Source organism: Lithobates pipiens, unplaced genomic scaffold (genome assembly GCF_037356315.1).
Source record: "Lithobates pipiens isolate NorthernLeopardFrog02 unplaced genomic scaffold, aLitPip1_a1.2 Scaffold_23, whole genome shotgun sequence".
NCBI classification, from domain to species: Eukaryota; Metazoa; Chordata; class Amphibia; order Anura; family Ranidae; genus Lithobates; species Lithobates pipiens.
Window position 1 is genome coordinate 42,610,769 of NW_027507785.1, and position 16,969 is coordinate 42,627,737.

The following is a 16,969-nucleotide window of genomic DNA, read 5'->3' on the forward strand; positions in this document are numbered from 1 at the left end:
AGGGAGAGCCAGCGCTGTGCCTGTAAAGCCCGACCAGCGTCCAGCAATACCGGACTAGCGGCGGGATCCGGAGCGCCAGAGGGGGACTATGGAGACTATTCCCCAGGACACTCCGGCGGAGACAGGCACCAGCCAATCCCAGGTAGGCTGCCGGGCATGCTATTACTCTGGTGGAGCGGTGGTGTTTGTAGGATGGGTTCTGTAGTGCCCCACGGTGGTGGTTACTCACAGTCTAGGTTGTGTGCAGTTAGTGGTGATTCTAAGGAGGGACAGGGGGCTGGCGCTAAAAATCCTTTGTCTTCTTATTTTCAGGTTAAAGAGATACCAAAGGAAGACAAGGCAGGCCGCAAAATGTGCCCTAATTGTGGGAATAGGTTGTCCTCTGGCTCTAACAAAGCCCTATGCAAGCAATGCATTACAAACCTGCTTAAATCTGAGACAGATTCCCCTTTGGCAAAATTTTTGGGCTCCTTTTAAAGAGGAAATGGCGTCGACCTTTAAGTCCCTCCAAGAGTTAATCACTGACGTGGGGTCAGCTGCGGCTGCCTCCACGAGTAAAACAACTGCAGTCTCCTCCTCACCATGCTTTACAACACCCAGCTCAGGGGAGCCCCGTATGTTCAGGGAGCCTAGCCCCACGTTGATTAGCCCCGATTCCTCTGACACTGATTCCGATCAGGAAGAGGATCAAGCAACATCCAAAGCCTCAAAGTATAGATTGTCTCTTGAGGAAGTAGATGAGCTAATGGGGGCTATCTATGACACGCTGGAAATTGAGGAGGAAGAAACTCAGTTATTCAGACATGATATGATGTATGAGGCTCTGGGAAAAAAGAAAGCAAGGGTTTTCCCTATACATAAGGTGCTTTCTGACCTTGTCCTTAAGGAGTGGTCGGAACCAGATAAAAAGGTTTTCTTTCCTAAATCCCTTAAGAGAAGGTTCCCTTTTGATGAGAGCCCAGAGGCGGTCTGGAATAAAAATCCTAAACTAGACGCCCATCTGTCCAAAATCTCAAAACAAGCTGATCTGGCCTTTGAGGATATGGGCCATCTGAAAGATCCCATGGACAGGAGAACAGACATTGTCTTAAAGAGGGCCTGGGATGCCTCTATGGCAGGCTTAAAACCAGCTCTAGCCACTTCTTGTGTAGCTAGAAACCTGGAGTTCTGGTTATCACAACTACAGGAACATTTAAAAGCAGGCACTCCTAGGGGGGAGCTTCTGAAATCCTTCCCTATGCTTTTTAAGGCCACCAGTTTCATCTCTGACGCCTCCACGGACTCCGTAAAATTTACGGCCAAGTCAGCAGCACTTTCAGTGGCAGCTAGGAGGTCAATATGGATGAAAACTTGGGGGGGAGACACGGCGTCTAAAACCCGCCTGTGCAGCGTCCCTTTTACAGGAGACTTAGTCTTTGGGCCTGAATTAGACTCCGCCTTAGAAAGGACGGCGGATAGAAAGAAAACCTTTCCCGCAAAAAAGAAAAATTTTCAAAGAAAATGTTTTCGTCCCTTTAAGGAACCCTCTAAATCAGAGAAGAGTTCAACCCCCAAAAAACATTGGTCGGGACTTAAAGGGAAAGAAAAAGGGGGCATACTGTTTAGCCGCCCCAATCAGGATCCCAAACCCCAGTGACGTCAGGGTTCCTGTGGGAGGAAGATTAAGCAAATTTCTTCCACAATGGGAAGAGACAACCTCGAACGAGTTTGTCTTAAACATAATAAAAAGGGGTCATGCGCTGGAATTCCACAGCAGCCCTCCTTCCAAATTTCTGGTGACAAAGCTTCCAAGTCACTCAGAAAAGGCCAGGGCCTTACCTTTACTGATAGGGGAAATGGTGGATCAAGAGGTATTGACACCAGTCCCTATTCAGGAACAAGGAGACGGTTTTACTCGCACATTTTTGTGGTAAAAAAGCCGTCAGGGAGATTCAGGCTAATTATGAACCTCCGACCATTGAATCGCTCCATCTGTTACAAGAGATTCCGGGTGGAGTCCATTTATTCCATAAAGAATCTCCTGCAGAAAGAGATATTTATGGCGACCCTGGATCTAAGGGATGCTTATCTGCATATTCCAATAAGGGAGGAATGCCAGAAATTCCTTCGGATGGCAGTGCAGATAGACACAAAGGTTTACCACTTTCAGTGCAGAGCGCTCCCCTTCGGTCTGTCATCCTCCCCAAGAATCTTTACCAAGGTTCTCGGAGAGGCCTTAGTTCCACTGAGGCTTCAATCAGTCTCAATTATCCCCTATCTAGACGATCTGCTTCTAACAGCACACTCAGAGAGTCGTCTTTCTCAGGATCTGGAATTGACTCAACTCAACCTGAGTCGATTAGGGTGGATTGTCAGTCAGGAGAAATCCAAGACAACCCCAACACAGGAGATCCTGTATCTGGGTTACTGGATCAAGTCTGTAGATCAGAAAATTATACTGCCGGAAGAAAAGATTTTGAATCTGTGGCAGAGAATATCTTTTCTTCAATGCAGCCCCAAATGTACGGTGAGGGAAGTAATGTCGGTCTTAGGTCTTATGACGGCAGCCATTCCAGCCGTACAATGGGCCAGGTTCCACCAGAGAGACCTTCAGGGATTTCTGTTGGAACAATTAAAGGGCAGAGATCTGGAGGAGGAGGTATCGATCCCCTCAAAGATAAAACGCTCCCTCTGGTGGTGGAAGGACAGGGAGAACCTAAACAAAGGGGTTCATTGGGTCCTTCCTATCACTTCAACACTAACAACGGATGCGAGCAGTTGGGGCTGGGGAGCCCACCTCGGCTCAAACTGGGTCCAGGACAAGTGGACCCCGGAAGAGAAATGTTTCTCTTCCAATTGGAAAGAGCTAACAGCAATCCTGAGAGCTGTTCTAGCTTTTCACCCCACAATACAGGGTCACCATCTACAGGTCCGTTCAGACAATACGACGGCTGTAGCATACATAAACAAACAAGGAGGTACCAAAAGTCCTCGTTTGATGTTGGTAGCCAGACGCATTTTCCAGTGGGCAGAAGCCAATCTGGAATCTATTTCTGCAGTTCACCTGAAAGGGGAACTGAACAACACGGCGGACTTCTTGAGTCGACAAAAGATTTCGAACCAAGAATGGTCCTTACACCCAGAGGCATTCAATCTCATAACAACTCACTGGGGAAAACCAGAGGTAGACCTTTTTGCGAACAAAAAGAATGCAAAAGTTCCAAATTTTTTCTCGCTAAACCCAGGAGATCAGCCCCTGGCTGTAGATGCCTTGCAAACTCCATGGACTTTCAGTCTGGCGTATGCATTTCCCCCTCTTCATCTCATTCCGAGGGTCCTAGCAAGATTCCTCAAGGAGAAAACCTGTTTGATTCTAGTAGCACCTTTTTGGCCCAGGAGACCATGGTTCACAACGTTGCTACAATTGACAGATTGTCCGCCTCTAAGGCTTCCCTACAGACAGGACCTCCTGTCGCAGGGACCTCTTTACCATCCACAGGTCGCCACACTGAAGCTTTCAGCGTGGTTACTGAAGAGGAAATCTTAAAGAGTAAGGGCCTGACAGATGAGGTAATTGCGACCTTACTACAGAGTCGCAAACCAGTCACGAGGGCTATTTACAAAAAAGTCTGGAAAAAATGTAATAGCTGGCTGAATAGCCGTGACATAAATACGGCTAATATTCTACAGCTTTTACAGGAAGGCGTAAACAAGGGTTTAACCCTCTGTACTATTAAGGTACAGATAGCTGCCTTAAGTGTGTACCTAGATGAACGCTTACAGGAAAATCCTTTTGTCGCTAGATTCTGTAAGGCAGTCGCTAGACGCAAGCCAGTCAGAATCACCAAAGTCCCATCCTGGGATTTAGCAGTTGTACTAAAAGCTTTCTTGGGGTCACCCTTTGAGCCTATCTCAGAGGCCTCCTTAAGGCTTATTACATTTAAGACAGTACTCCTGGTGGCAATCACTTCAGCCCGTAGGGTCAGTGAAATCCAAGCCCTTTCCATCAGGGAACCTTTTCTACAGATCCTAGAAGACAGAGTCATACTAAAGACAGACCCTGGGTTCTTACCAAAGGTAGCATCTAGCTTCCATAGGTCCCAAGATATTGTCCTCCCTTCATTTTGTCAAAATGCAGCAAATGAGAAAGAGGAACGTTTTCATTTATTGGATGTGAGGAGGTGTATTCTAGAATACCTTAAAGTAACAAATCCATTCAGAATCTCAGACTCCCTTTTTGTCCTTTTTTCCGGACAGCGTAGGGGACAGAAAGCTTCAAAAGTAACCATAGCTAGATGGATTAGGCTAGCTATAGCAGAGGGGTATAAGGCCTTGAATAGAGATCCTCCTGAGGGTGTTAAAGCTCACTCCACAAGAGCGTTGTCTGCATCCTGGGCAGAAAGAGCTGGTGCCACCCCGGAGCAGGTATGTAAAGCAGCCACATGGTCAAGCTTTTCCACCTTTACAAGGCATTACCGACTGGACTTAATGTCTAGTCAGGATCAGGCCTTTGGGAGGAAAGTCCTCCAGGCCGTGGTCCCCCCCTAATCTGGTAAGTACTTGGGGATCCTCTCAAGGGCTGTCCTGGAAGAACACTTGGGAAAACTGGAGTTAGTACTTACCGGTAACTCCTTTTCCGGTGGTCTTCCAGGACAGCACGATCCCACCCTTTATTTGATTATAGTGATGTACTAATGTTATTACCTGTTATGGTTTATATGTTTTTCAGTTCCATCCTTCGGTTCTTGGTGAATGACTGACCAGGGACCTGAGGGACCGCCTTTTGAACTGTGGCAATGTGTTTCCTGTGTCGATGGGAGGAGCTCCATCTCTCAAGGGCTGTCCTGGAAGACCACCGGAAAAGGAGTTACCGGTAAGTACTAACTCCAGTTTTCCTGCTTTTATTTTATTGTCTCGGTTTGTCTGTTTTTCAAAACGGTGGGGTCTGCTTGCTGATGCCTGGGTAGATTTAAATACCATATGTCACCAATGAAACAAGGTCTTCTCCATATAGGCATTCACTTATTAAAGAGGCATTAGTCGGCCAAGTCTTTCGGTGACCAGGTACATTTTTATAACATAAGCCTGATTACATGCACGGCCAGGCCAACAAAAATCAGTGGAAGATTTCCATAGGACCTGGTTATTGATTCCTAAAGACATTCAAGCACATCTTAACCCAAAAAACATTTTTTATGCTGCATTCGTTTTCTTCAGTTTTTTTTTTTTCTCTTTATTTTCACCTGAGGATCAAGTCAGTAACGCTTACTGTCTTAGCCCTTGTACACACGGTCGGACATTCCGATGGACAATGTCTGATAGGACCGTGTTGTCGGATAATCCGACAGTGTGTGGGCTCCATCGGACTGTTTCCATCGGAGTATCCGACGGACCAAGTTTTCCAGCTGGGCTATAAAATTTTCCGACAACATGCTCCGATCGGACTTTGTCCGAACATGTGTAGAGAATTCTGATCGGACAAAGTGCCACGCATGCTCAGATCAAATTCCTAGACCAAAGCTATTGGCTACTAGCCTGAATGTAGTCCCATCCTAACGAAATAACGTCATCACATTAAGTACGATCGGATTTTCTGACAACTTTGTCCGACTGTGTGTGTATGCAACAGTTTCGGACAAAATCCGACGGCTTTGGTTGTCGGAATGTCCGACCGTGTGTACAAGGGCTAAGGGTGTAGACTGTCTGTCTGTGGAGGGGCAATGAAGACACCCCTGGACAGCAGCACTGTCTGGAGAGGATAATGTTACATGAATTAGTAGGTGTCTGACAAATAAAGGGAGAACAGCTATGTTAAAGATACCTAATCCATAAATAACATAAACAAATAGAAAAAAAAATGGCCGACTTTACTGGTACCAGAAAGAGATGACCAGATAGTGTTATAAAAAAGTAAGTATTACAAAATATGGTTAAAACATAGATGACATGAAAAGGGTGCTCTCCTTGGATGATCCAAGCCATAGAATCAGACTACATTTGTATATCTTTGTTATATGCTTCAAGAGGTTGACACGTTTCACATCTAACAGCTTCCTCAGAACCTTATTTTCTTGATAGCAAATTAACAAATTGAAATTCAACTCCAGCTAACAATTTTTTAAAGTCGTTGCAGCAGTTTTTTTTTTCCTTGACTGCTGAGGCGCAATGGTCCCAATTAACGTAACGCAATGGGATCAAATCCCCACCACCCTTGCCCTTTAACCCATTAAATAAGACACTTACAACCATTAGGTTGGAAAGGGCAAGGCCACAGCTTTATTAACTCCAACATATAACATGTAAACATATTTAACCAGTGCCAGTCAGTCGTACTGTGAGCACTCGACTAAAAGAGGGATGTAGGGGCCTGCCCTTAACATAAGTGCTGGACAGACAGCCTACTTCCAATTTTCCATCAAGGGCATAGCCCGTTTCAGCAACATTAACTGCTGGCAAGGTCAAGAAAACTGAAGCAAGCTGTGACATACCATAGCAAAGGAAAAGAGGAATATTTTGTTAGTAGAGCCCGGGAATTTGGCTTCAAATATTTGAAGACCAAAAGAGTAGCCCGGAAGTATCAGTATTGCCTGATTCACGCAGTGTATGGAGCAATAATATCAGCACACCATCTACTAGTTTCATGACATTCAACCCAAGGAGGAAGATCAATGGTATCTGAATCCAAAAATCGGAGGGATCTTGCCACACTGTGTCAAGGAATAATCGGGCTTGAAATATCATCCTAAAATCACGCCATGCCGCCAATTCCCAATTTTTTAGCCAGCACTAAATTGCCGCAAAATAAAGTCCACCAAAACTTATCAACTTCTCCCTATTTTGTATATTCTGTACAATCCACTCTTGATCAGTCTGGGAATCTCCTAGAAGATGATATCACTCCATCCGCACCAAATTTCTTAGTAACTTCTGCCAGAGGCTCACACTATGGTTTTTTCCACACTGCACCCTATAAAGCCTATAATGGCCTCCCTTGACCCTTTGCCAATGCAACCATTTGATCAATGTGCCATTCATCTCATGAAGGCTCAGGTGAACTTTGCTCATGTCCAAGAGGTGGCCTCTTCAAATATAAGCTGGCAGACCCCAGCTGTATTCCTCCAGGTGTAAACTGCCTAACCTCATAGAGCCAACATAATCAGTTCTTTGTCAAAACACCTCATGGCTCTTCGAGCCATCACCCCTGGTGCAACATAATCTGCACACTAGGTCTAACCCCCCCCCCCCCCCCCCCCCAAGATTCTTCTGCACAAATCATCAGCCAAGATGCATCCCAGAATGGTCATTTGGCTTTGTAAAGAGGGCATTTCATTCCAGAGCTGGCATCATAAGGGCTAATGACTCATGACAATAAATCGCGTCCCCCTCATATGTCCATCCTATATGGTTTACCCTAATATCTCTCCTATAGTAAGAGTGACCCCTATTGACTATACAATGCCCCCTCGGGTCACTATCTGGAGCCAGCTCTGTCTCCCTTTTATGCATCCAATAAAACGAATCTGCTGCAGGTTTGTTTTAAAGCTAACCAAAACCGCTAATTAATGCTGAAGGCAACATTATCCTAATAAATAAATAAAAGTTGTTTCCACATTGTCTCAGCCTGCTCTGTAGCACTGTAATCTTCCTTCACATTCTAAAAGGGCTCTCTAATGCTTCGCTGGCGTAGCTGAGACCCCGTGTCACGTCTCGCAATAATACCAGCTGCTCCTAATGCCATACAAAACTGGAATTCTCATCTAAAACCTAAAGATCATCCACCACCGCTGGCTGTATAGACTGATCTGAGCCGAGATCTAGGCAGACAGGAAATAACAATGCCATATAGAATAATCATCCCTCTCCTTTTTGCTTCGTGGGGGCACAGTTATTTTTCTTCATAGTGACAGTAGCAATAACGGGATTAAAAGGGCATGTGTCTTAATATATTACATTTTACTGTTGTTTTTAAGTGCAGATATGAAAGGATAAGCGTGTGCACATTTTCGATCTGTTTCTTTCTTTCCTTACCCACTTGAGTACCAGCCTGTAGTGCCCTTTCATTACCAGGCCATTTTTCAGTTTTCATTGCTGTGATAGTTTGACTGACAATTGCTCCCTTGCAATACTGTACTCAAATGAGTGTTTATATCAGGGGTCTCAAACCGGCGGCCCTCCAGCTGTTGCAAAACTACAAGTCCCATCATGCCTCTGCCTGTGGGAGCCATGCTTGTAACTGTCAGCCTTGCAATGCCTCATGGGACTTGTAGTTTAGCAACAGCTGGAGGGCCGCCAGTTTAAGACCCCTGGTTTATATACGCCGCTCCTTTTTATCTTTTTATTTTTCTTTCTCTTTTATTTTACTATAAAAAGTAAAGACGCATTGCATTTGCTAAATGTGTGCAAAACGAAACCCCTGTTTTTAACGCATAATTTGGTTGGTTGCAGGCTGGTCGGTGAGTTAAGCTGGGAATTTCTTTGGTTTTGCTCGTATTCCTAAATGGCACTGGGTAAATAAAGGGCTGCTGGTCTGCTTTTGAAAGATGGTATAGCGGCAAAAACTGGTTTAAAAAAAGACAAAGCAACACCTGTCTTTTTTTCTTGTACTGTATATACTATATACCGCAACATTTGTGGACATCTGGTCATAACGCCTATATGGTGTGTGTACTGTACATAGAGTATATGATAGTGAACGTCCCATTTAAAAATAAAATGACTGAGTTCAGGTGTTCTCCATTGAAGGGTTCATGGTTTATCATACAAAAACATCTAGCGTTTGTCTGCACTCTGTAAGTATAACCAGTGGAATAAAAAATCCCTTTCTACTTTACATACTTGCCCTGAGTCACTGACCCACTGAGCTGTGAAGCCAAGGGAGAGTTGACCGCCGGTCAGGATATTATGACTTTAGGGCCCATTCACACACAACACACACTGCCCACACTCTGAAGGCTCTGGTTTAGTGTGCGGGCAGTTGTCCATTTTGGCTGCAGTTGGCCATGGTGAGGGGCTGGTGTGATGCGCGGTTCAGCATTTACCCATTTAAAAAAAAAAAAAATTGTCAACTTTATTTGAAGTGTCAAAAGGAAGAAAAATGCAGCGCTTAGATATATTATATAGGAAAAAATATAAAATTTTGAAGTATAATATTGTGTATCAACAATACAAAAAAATGTATATAAAATCCACCACGTGAATAATAATTGGCATCAAATGTCAATAGAATGACAACAGTACTGGAATATTGATATAATAAAGTCCACCTCGTAAATTATGATTGGCATCAAGTATAAATGGAACAACATTTCTAAAATATCTTCAGGACAGACATGTTGAAAAGGAATTTTGAAGGAGGAGGAGAATCTTGTGAGGAGACCGCCACTAATTTGGGCAGCACAGTGGTGTAGTGGTTAGCACTCTCGCCTAGCAGTAAGAAGGGTCGCTGGTTCAAATGCCAACCACAACACTACCTGCCTGGAGTTTGCATGTTCTCCCTGTGCCCTGCAGGGGTTTCCTCCGGGTACTCCGGTTTCCTCCCACAATCCAAAGACATGCAGGTAGGTTAATTGGCTTCTGTCCAAAATTGGCCCTAGTATATGAATGGGGACCTTGGATTGTGGGCTCCTTGAGGGTAGGGACTGATGTAAGTGTGTAATGTACAGGGATAGGGACAATTGTAGACACTCACTCAGGTTGAACTGGGTGGACTGGTGTCTTTATTCAACCTTACTAACTATGAAACTATAATTGCATGAAGGCTTACAGGAAATAGTGGACGTAACTACTTCCTATATGTACATTGGCCGGGTGGGTGCCCTCTCCTTCAGGAACGTCCTTCAGAAGGAGGAATTGCTCGTGCATCGGCGTGATCCTGATGCGCTTGTGTCACAACCCCCTATGTACGATATGGAACCTTCAACGATCCAGATAACCACGATCAGAATAGGGACTATGAACGGCGATAGGTTCAGATGGAGAGAGGGACGGCCAGAGACATTTCACAGACCCACACGTTGAAGCCAAGAAATTAAACAAAGTTCCACATGGTGTGATATCGTTTTTGGAATGTTTAATAAAAAAAGATAAACTTGAACACTCACATTTCTGAAGCAGTCAAGAGCTTAACGGACATAAAGACGCAGTAGTGATGGCAGCACCCCTCTGACGCATTTCGTCTGAATAGACGTCATCTTAAGTTGAAGTGCCCAAAGTGACACTTCATGTCACCATGCAACAGCGTGGTGCATTGGACTGCTGTGCGGTGACAATGCCATGCCTACCCGTCTGTTGCAGTAAAATGAAGCATGTTTGTAGTTTTTTGCAGCTCATTGCACTGTATCTCCGGGCTCCAGTGTGGAAAAACGCTAGTCACCAAAGATGTTCAGGGTGACCATGTCCATTTATATTTACTTGTGGGGGGGGGGGGGGGGGGGCGAACGTCTAAAAGGCAAATATAATCAATATTGAACCTAAAAAATGTTCTTTCTTTTTCAGAATTTTTTTTATTTTTTACACCTTTTTTGGAGACCACAGAATTTTAACCGCACATGCAAACCTCAGTTGATTACCGGTCATTGACCCAGAGGTAAGCTTTCAGTTTTCCATTTCAGTATTTGTCGCTGCCTGCCTTTACACGCACATGAACTTTAATGGCATCCCAGTCTTACTGCGTAGGGTTCAATATTGAGTTGGCCCACCCTTTGCAGCTATAACATCTTCAACTCTTCTGGGAAGGCTGTCCACAAGGTTTAGGAGTGTGTTTGTTTATGGGAATGTTTGACCATTCTTGCAGAAGCGCATTTGTTAGGTCAGGCACTGATGTTGGACAAGAAGGCCTGGCTTGCAGTCTCCACTTTAATTCATCCCAAAGGTGTTATATTGGGTTGAGGTCAGGACTCTGTACAGGCCAGTCAAGTTCCTCTACTCCAAACTCGCTCACCTATGTGTTTCTGGACCTTGCTTTGTGCACTGGTCCAAATCATTTCTTGGAGGGGGATTATGGTGTGGGGTTGTTTTTTCAGGGGTTGGGCTTGGCCCCTTGGTTCCAGTGAAGGGAACTCTTAAGGCTTCAGCATACCAGGACATTTTGGACAATTTCATGCTCCCAACTTTGTGGGAATGTTTTGGGGATGGCCACTTTCTGTTCCAACATTACTGTGCACCAGTGCACAAAGCAAGGTCCGTAAAGACATGGATGAGTGCGTATTGGGTGGAGGACCTTGAAGGACCTGCAAAGTCCTGGCCTCAACCTGATAGAACACCTTTAGGATGAATTACAGCAGAGACTGTGAGCCAGGCAGGGCAGGACTTGGGGTAGTAGGGGCCCCTGGGCTTGAGTCCCTTTCGGGCCCTACCTTCTATACATTACCGTATTTATTGGCGTATAACACGCACCCCAAGTTTAGGAGGGAATTTTAAGGAAAAAAAATAACATTTAAATGTCCATCAATGCAGCCTGATCAGTGTCCATCTGCAGCCTTGCCCATCCATCTGCAGCCTTGGCAGTAACATTTACAGCCTTGTCAGTGTAGCCTTGTCATTTGCAGCCTTGCCCCAGTCTCATTTGCAGCCTTGTCATTGCAGTCTTGAAGTTTAAAAATGGCGCAGCCGAGATACAGCGTCCTGTGTATCTTGGCGGCTCTCGGGTCCTCTCGGCGGCTCTCGGTTCCTCTAGTAGTCCCGAGCGGAACCGAGAGTAGCCGAGTGTACTCGACTCAGCTCACAGTCACGCCCAGTCCCTGTGTTATGTCCATCATAGGGCGGGACCGAGCATCACTGTGAGTGGAGCAGAGCCGAGTACTCGGCTATGTATCTCGACAAGGCCCATGGGGCCCCCTATTGAGCGAGGCTCATGGGCTTGAGCCCAGTCAAGCCCAATGGTAAGTCCAGCCCAGGAGCCAGGCCTTGTCCAACATCAGTGTCTGACCTTACAAATGCACTTCTGCAAGAATGGTCAAACATTCCCATAGACTCATTCCTAAACCTTGTGGACAGCCTTCCCAAAAGAGTTGAAGCTGTTATAGCTGCAAAGGTTGAGCCAACTCCATATTGAACCCTACGGACAAAGACTGGGATGACATTAAAGTTCATGTGTGTAAGGGCAGGCATCCCAATACTTTTGACATTATAGTGTACATGCAATGATATTTTTTTTAATTTATTATATTTTTTTTTTCACAAGAGTAGATTTACCCTTCAAGGCAATGACTGCTGTGTAAATAGATTTATAAACATGTATCTAATTCCTTATTTCAAGTACAGATCCAATTAAAGAAAATTACTGAAGTAATAACGACTATTTGTCACCAATAATAAATGAATGCAATTCATTATAGTAACACCCCCCATTCCAGTATCAGAAGTTCTCTTCCTGTAATTCTGGATTTTCACTTAAGGTTCATCAGGAAGGAAGTGTACAAATGACCCATTCCTCTTCTCTGACATTCGGGTACTTGAGATGAATAGCATCTGTATTTGGAGTTTCCTTATCTTTCACGTTGCTGATATTGCGTTCTCACCGTTCACTGTACTCCAAACCCCAGATGTGAAAGATCTTGCCGTATTTCTGGAGCAGTAGACACGTTCTGTTTATTTTTCTGACTTTGATTGTTCTATTGTTCTATATATTAATACATGAGCCTATTTTTACGTTTGGGCTATTTGTGGCTTTCTGTATGGACCCAGTGCCAGTAACTTGATTGATATCAGTCATGTTCTGTGCATGACTGCACATTCTGCATTTTCTAAAAATAATTTGCAGTTATATATTCATTAAATAAAAATGATCAAATGCATTTTGAAATGCAACTGCATCCTCCTGTTATCCCTCTGACAGCTTGCGTGACGCCCAGTGCCATTCAACCCACTTCAGGTGAGTCCAAGGTGTCATGTCTCTCCCTGGACTTACAAAAGAATGCTGCAGGTGCGGTGCCGCGTCATTATGTGGTGCTGCTATCTGCAGCAATTGAAGATTCACTTACCACTGAAGGAAGAAAAGGACGCGACACCACCAGGTTAGACCAAAGACACCTGGAAAAGGGGTATGTATGGGATTTCTTTTTAAGGGTTAGGGGTGTTGAAGCCTGAGGGTAGGGGAAACCCTAAGCCCAGAGTTAAAGTGGTTGTAAAGGCACTAGGTTTTCACCTTCAAGCATTATATGCATGAAGGTAAAAAACCCGTGTGCAGCAGCCTCCCTAAGACTTGACCTGAGCCCCATCTCGATCCAGCAATGTCCACGAGAGTCTCGCCTCTCTGGGGGATCGCACTCCTGATTGGCATTTGGCAGCAGTGGGAGCCACTGGCTCCCACTACTGTCAATCACAGCCAGTGAGCCAATCAGGAAATGGGGCGGGCCAAGCAGAGGGTCCTTGTGTGAATGGACACAGAGCTGCGAGTCACTTGGGTGCCCTGAGCAAGCAGGACAAAACTCTGGAAAAAGACTTGAAATCCCATCTTTAATTGAAACAACGTGGGTCGCATCAAAACAAGATAAAAAAATCCACAGCAAAAGAATAACAGGGTACAGAAAAATACTGACACGTTTCGCACCATAATCAGTGCTTACTCATAGCTGACAGGCAAACTGCTTGCTGTGGGGGCACCCGGCAGGAGGGAGGCGCTAGGATCGCCAGTGTGAGACCTGAGAAGAGGAGGATCTGGGCTTCTCTGAAGCAAAACCATTGCACTGAGCATGTAAGTATGACATGTTTGCTATATATATATATTTTTTTTTTAAAACAATGGTTTACGATCGCTTTGAGCTGGCCATACACCATAACTCCCAAATGTCCCTGATTTGGAGGGACTGTCGCTGATTTGGAGCAATGTCCCCCTAGTCCGCTTTCCTCCTCATTTGTCCCTCATTTTGGTCTGATCTATATAGTTGTATATAAAATGCACTTTTTATCTATCAGTGTTTCCCACCGCTAAACCTTTCATCTGATTTCTAAATTGCTGCATTTGTAAATTCCATAAGCCAATATAAAGGAATAGTAGTGTTTTGGATCCGAACTAGAACCGCTCGGTACCTTTTTGTTTCTGTCCCCCTGGCCAAATTAATCCTCAATATAAAAGTGTGCACACTTGAAGTCAAACACTGACACAGACGCAGTTCAGTATTCAGATACTTCTCTATTTTTATTTCCTGAACTCCGGCTGATATACAATGAGCCGGATTTCTTACTATCAAATCAGAAATTAGATAAAAGACAGCGTGTACAAACCACAAATTATACATATTCATTATTGTGATGAAGGATAAGCTTTTCAGCTGGTTTATGTCTTAAAAAGGTAAAAGCAAACTATCGTAGCTAAAATAAGGTCTTGTTTTCAGCCCCTTCTTCTTCTTGGGTGTAGTCTCATGGTTCCGAAAACAGGCACAATCTTCTTTTTGTCTTTGCTCTTTTTAACCCTTGCAGTTTCGTTCCAGATGAAGGGAGAAGCTGGCAGACATCTTAATTATGATTAAATGAGTATGATTAAGGTTGATAGCTGATGGTGAAAGATAAGCACTTATATCTATAAGAGTACCAGAAATAGGCATTTCACTTATAACACTCATGATCATATCCATTACAGTAGTGGTAAAAAACGCACTTGAGGGTTTAACCAATCTTGTTGTTTTTGTACAATTCTCCTTTAAGGGGGCGTGGCAAGGGGTGTGTCCTATGCCTGCATACTTTTGCCGATGGGTGTCCCTCATTCCGATTGCAAAAAGTCAGGAGGTATGCACACACTGGTAGACTTTCAAACAAATGTTTGTATAAATATTCGTTCAAAGATTCATATGAAAATTCGCACTACATTTTGATGACCATTGAAAAGTACTTCAAAATGTTGTTTGCTTTTAACACGTGCTAGAAATGTGTTCAGTCAGGAAAAATTTCCATCTTGTTCTCTCAAATTTTCTCATCACTATGGTCAAAAACCAACGTCGCTTTGACCACACCGATTAGAAAATCAAAAGAATGTCCTTAGAACAAAGAAAAATTGTAACAAAATTTGACGTTTGTTCAGCTTAAGGTTTTAAATCTTTTTGAAAAACTTTTTGGTGAAATGTTACTAAATACTATAAATACAAGTATTCTCTATATATGAGAATACGGTATTTTTTGCTGTAGAAGTACTTTAGTACAGGAGTACAATACTACATCCAGAAGGCGTCTCCAAAAATCCCAGGAGACAATCAAATTCTATTATCTGCAGATCTGTTAAAGCTGCCCTCCAATAATAGGAGTTTCTTCCTGATCTCTGCTGCTGCTAATAAATGAAATGAATAACATCTGTGTTACATCTGACTATTCATACACCATTATCAGACTCCTGAGATAGCTGGCCAATCTTGAAACAGTAGAGTGGGGGAATAAATCGTACAGTGCATCCGGAAAGTATTCACAGCGCTTAACTTTTTACACATTTTATGTTGCAGCCTTATTCCAAAATGGATTCAATTATATTCCTCGCAATTCTACAAACAAAACCCCATAATGACAACATGAAATACGTTTGAAATCTTTGCAAATTTATTAAAAATAAAAAACAAAAAAAAATCCCATGTACATAAGTATTCACAGCCTTTACTCAATTCTTTGTTGAAGCGCCTTTGGCACCAATTGCAGCCTCAAGTCTTTTTGAGTATGATGCTACAAGCTTTGCACATCTATTTTTGGGCAGTTTCTCCCATTCTTCTTTGCAGGACCTCTCAAGCTCCATCAGGTTGGATGGGGAGCATCGGAGCACAGCCATGTTCAGATCTCTCAGGTTCAAGTCTGGGCTCTGGCTGGGGCACTCAAGGACATTCAGCCTTGTCCTGTAGCCACTCCTTTGTCATCTTGGCTGGGTGCTTAGGGTCATTGCCATGTTGGAAGATGAACCTCCATCCCAGTCTGAGGTCCAGGGTGCTCTGGAGCAGGTTTTCATCAAGGATGTCTCTGTACATTGCTGCATTCATCTTTCCCTTGATGCTGACTAGTCTCCCAGTTTCTGCTATGGAAAAACATCCCCACAGCATAATGCTGCCACCACCATGCTTTACTGTAGGGATTGTATTGGACAGGTGATGAGCGGTGCCTGGTTTCCTCCAGACATGACACTTGCCATTCAGGCCAAAGAGTTCAATCTTTGTTTCATCAGACCAGAGAATTTTGTTTCTCATGATCGGAGAGTCCTTCAGGTGCCTTTTGGGAAACTCCAGGCAGGCTCTCATGTGCCTTTTATTGAGGAGTGGCTTCCGTCTGGCCACTCTACCATACAGACCGGATTGGTGGAGTGCTGCAGAGATGGTTGCTCTTCTGGAAGTTTCTCCTCTCTCCACAGAGAAATGCTGGCGCTCTGTCAGAGTGATCATTGGGTTCTTGGTCACCTCCCCGACTAAGGCCCTTCTCCCCGGATCTCTGGCCAGGCGGCCAGCTCTAGAAAGAGTCCTGGCGGTTCCAAACTTCTTCCATTTATGGATGATGGAGGCCACTGTGCTCATTGGGACCTTCAATGCTGCAGATTTTTTTCTGTACCCTCCCCCAGGTCTGTACCTCCATACATTACTGTCTTGGAGGTCTACAGACAATTCCTTGGCCTTCTTGGCTTGGTTTGTGCTCTGACATGCACTGTTACCTGTTGGACTTTATATAGACAGGTGTGTACCTTTCCAAATCATGTCCAATCAACTGAATTTACCACAGGTGGACTCCAATCGAGTTGTAGCAGCATCTCAAGGATGATCAGTGGAAACAGGAGGCACCTGAGCTCAATTTAATGTCTTGGCAAAGGCTTTGAATACTTATGTACATGTGATTTTATTTTCATTTTTCATTTTATTTTTTTTATTTATTTATTTTTTTATACATTTTCAACGATTTTAAACAACCTTCTTTCACGTTGTAATGTTTGTAAAATTTTGTAAAATAAAAAATGTATTCAAATTGGGAATAAGGCTGTAACATAACAAAATGTGGAAATAGTGAAGCGCTGTGAATACTTTCCCGATGCACTGTA

At 44.0% G+C, this 16,969-nt stretch overlaps 1 protein-coding gene across 2 annotated transcripts in view; it reads left to right on the plus strand.

The window, feature by feature from the left end:
* P2RY6 (pyrimidinergic receptor P2Y6) overlaps window positions 1–16,969 on the plus strand; it is a 152,168-nt gene that overhangs the window by 116,213 nt on the left and 18,986 nt on the right. For both annotated transcript variants that reach the window (XM_077451470.1, XM_077451471.1), the window contains exon 2: window positions 10,474–10,564. The gene's annotated coding sequence lies outside the window, so the exon portion shown is untranslated. The remainder of the gene's footprint in view (window positions 1–10,473; window positions 10,565–16,969) is intronic.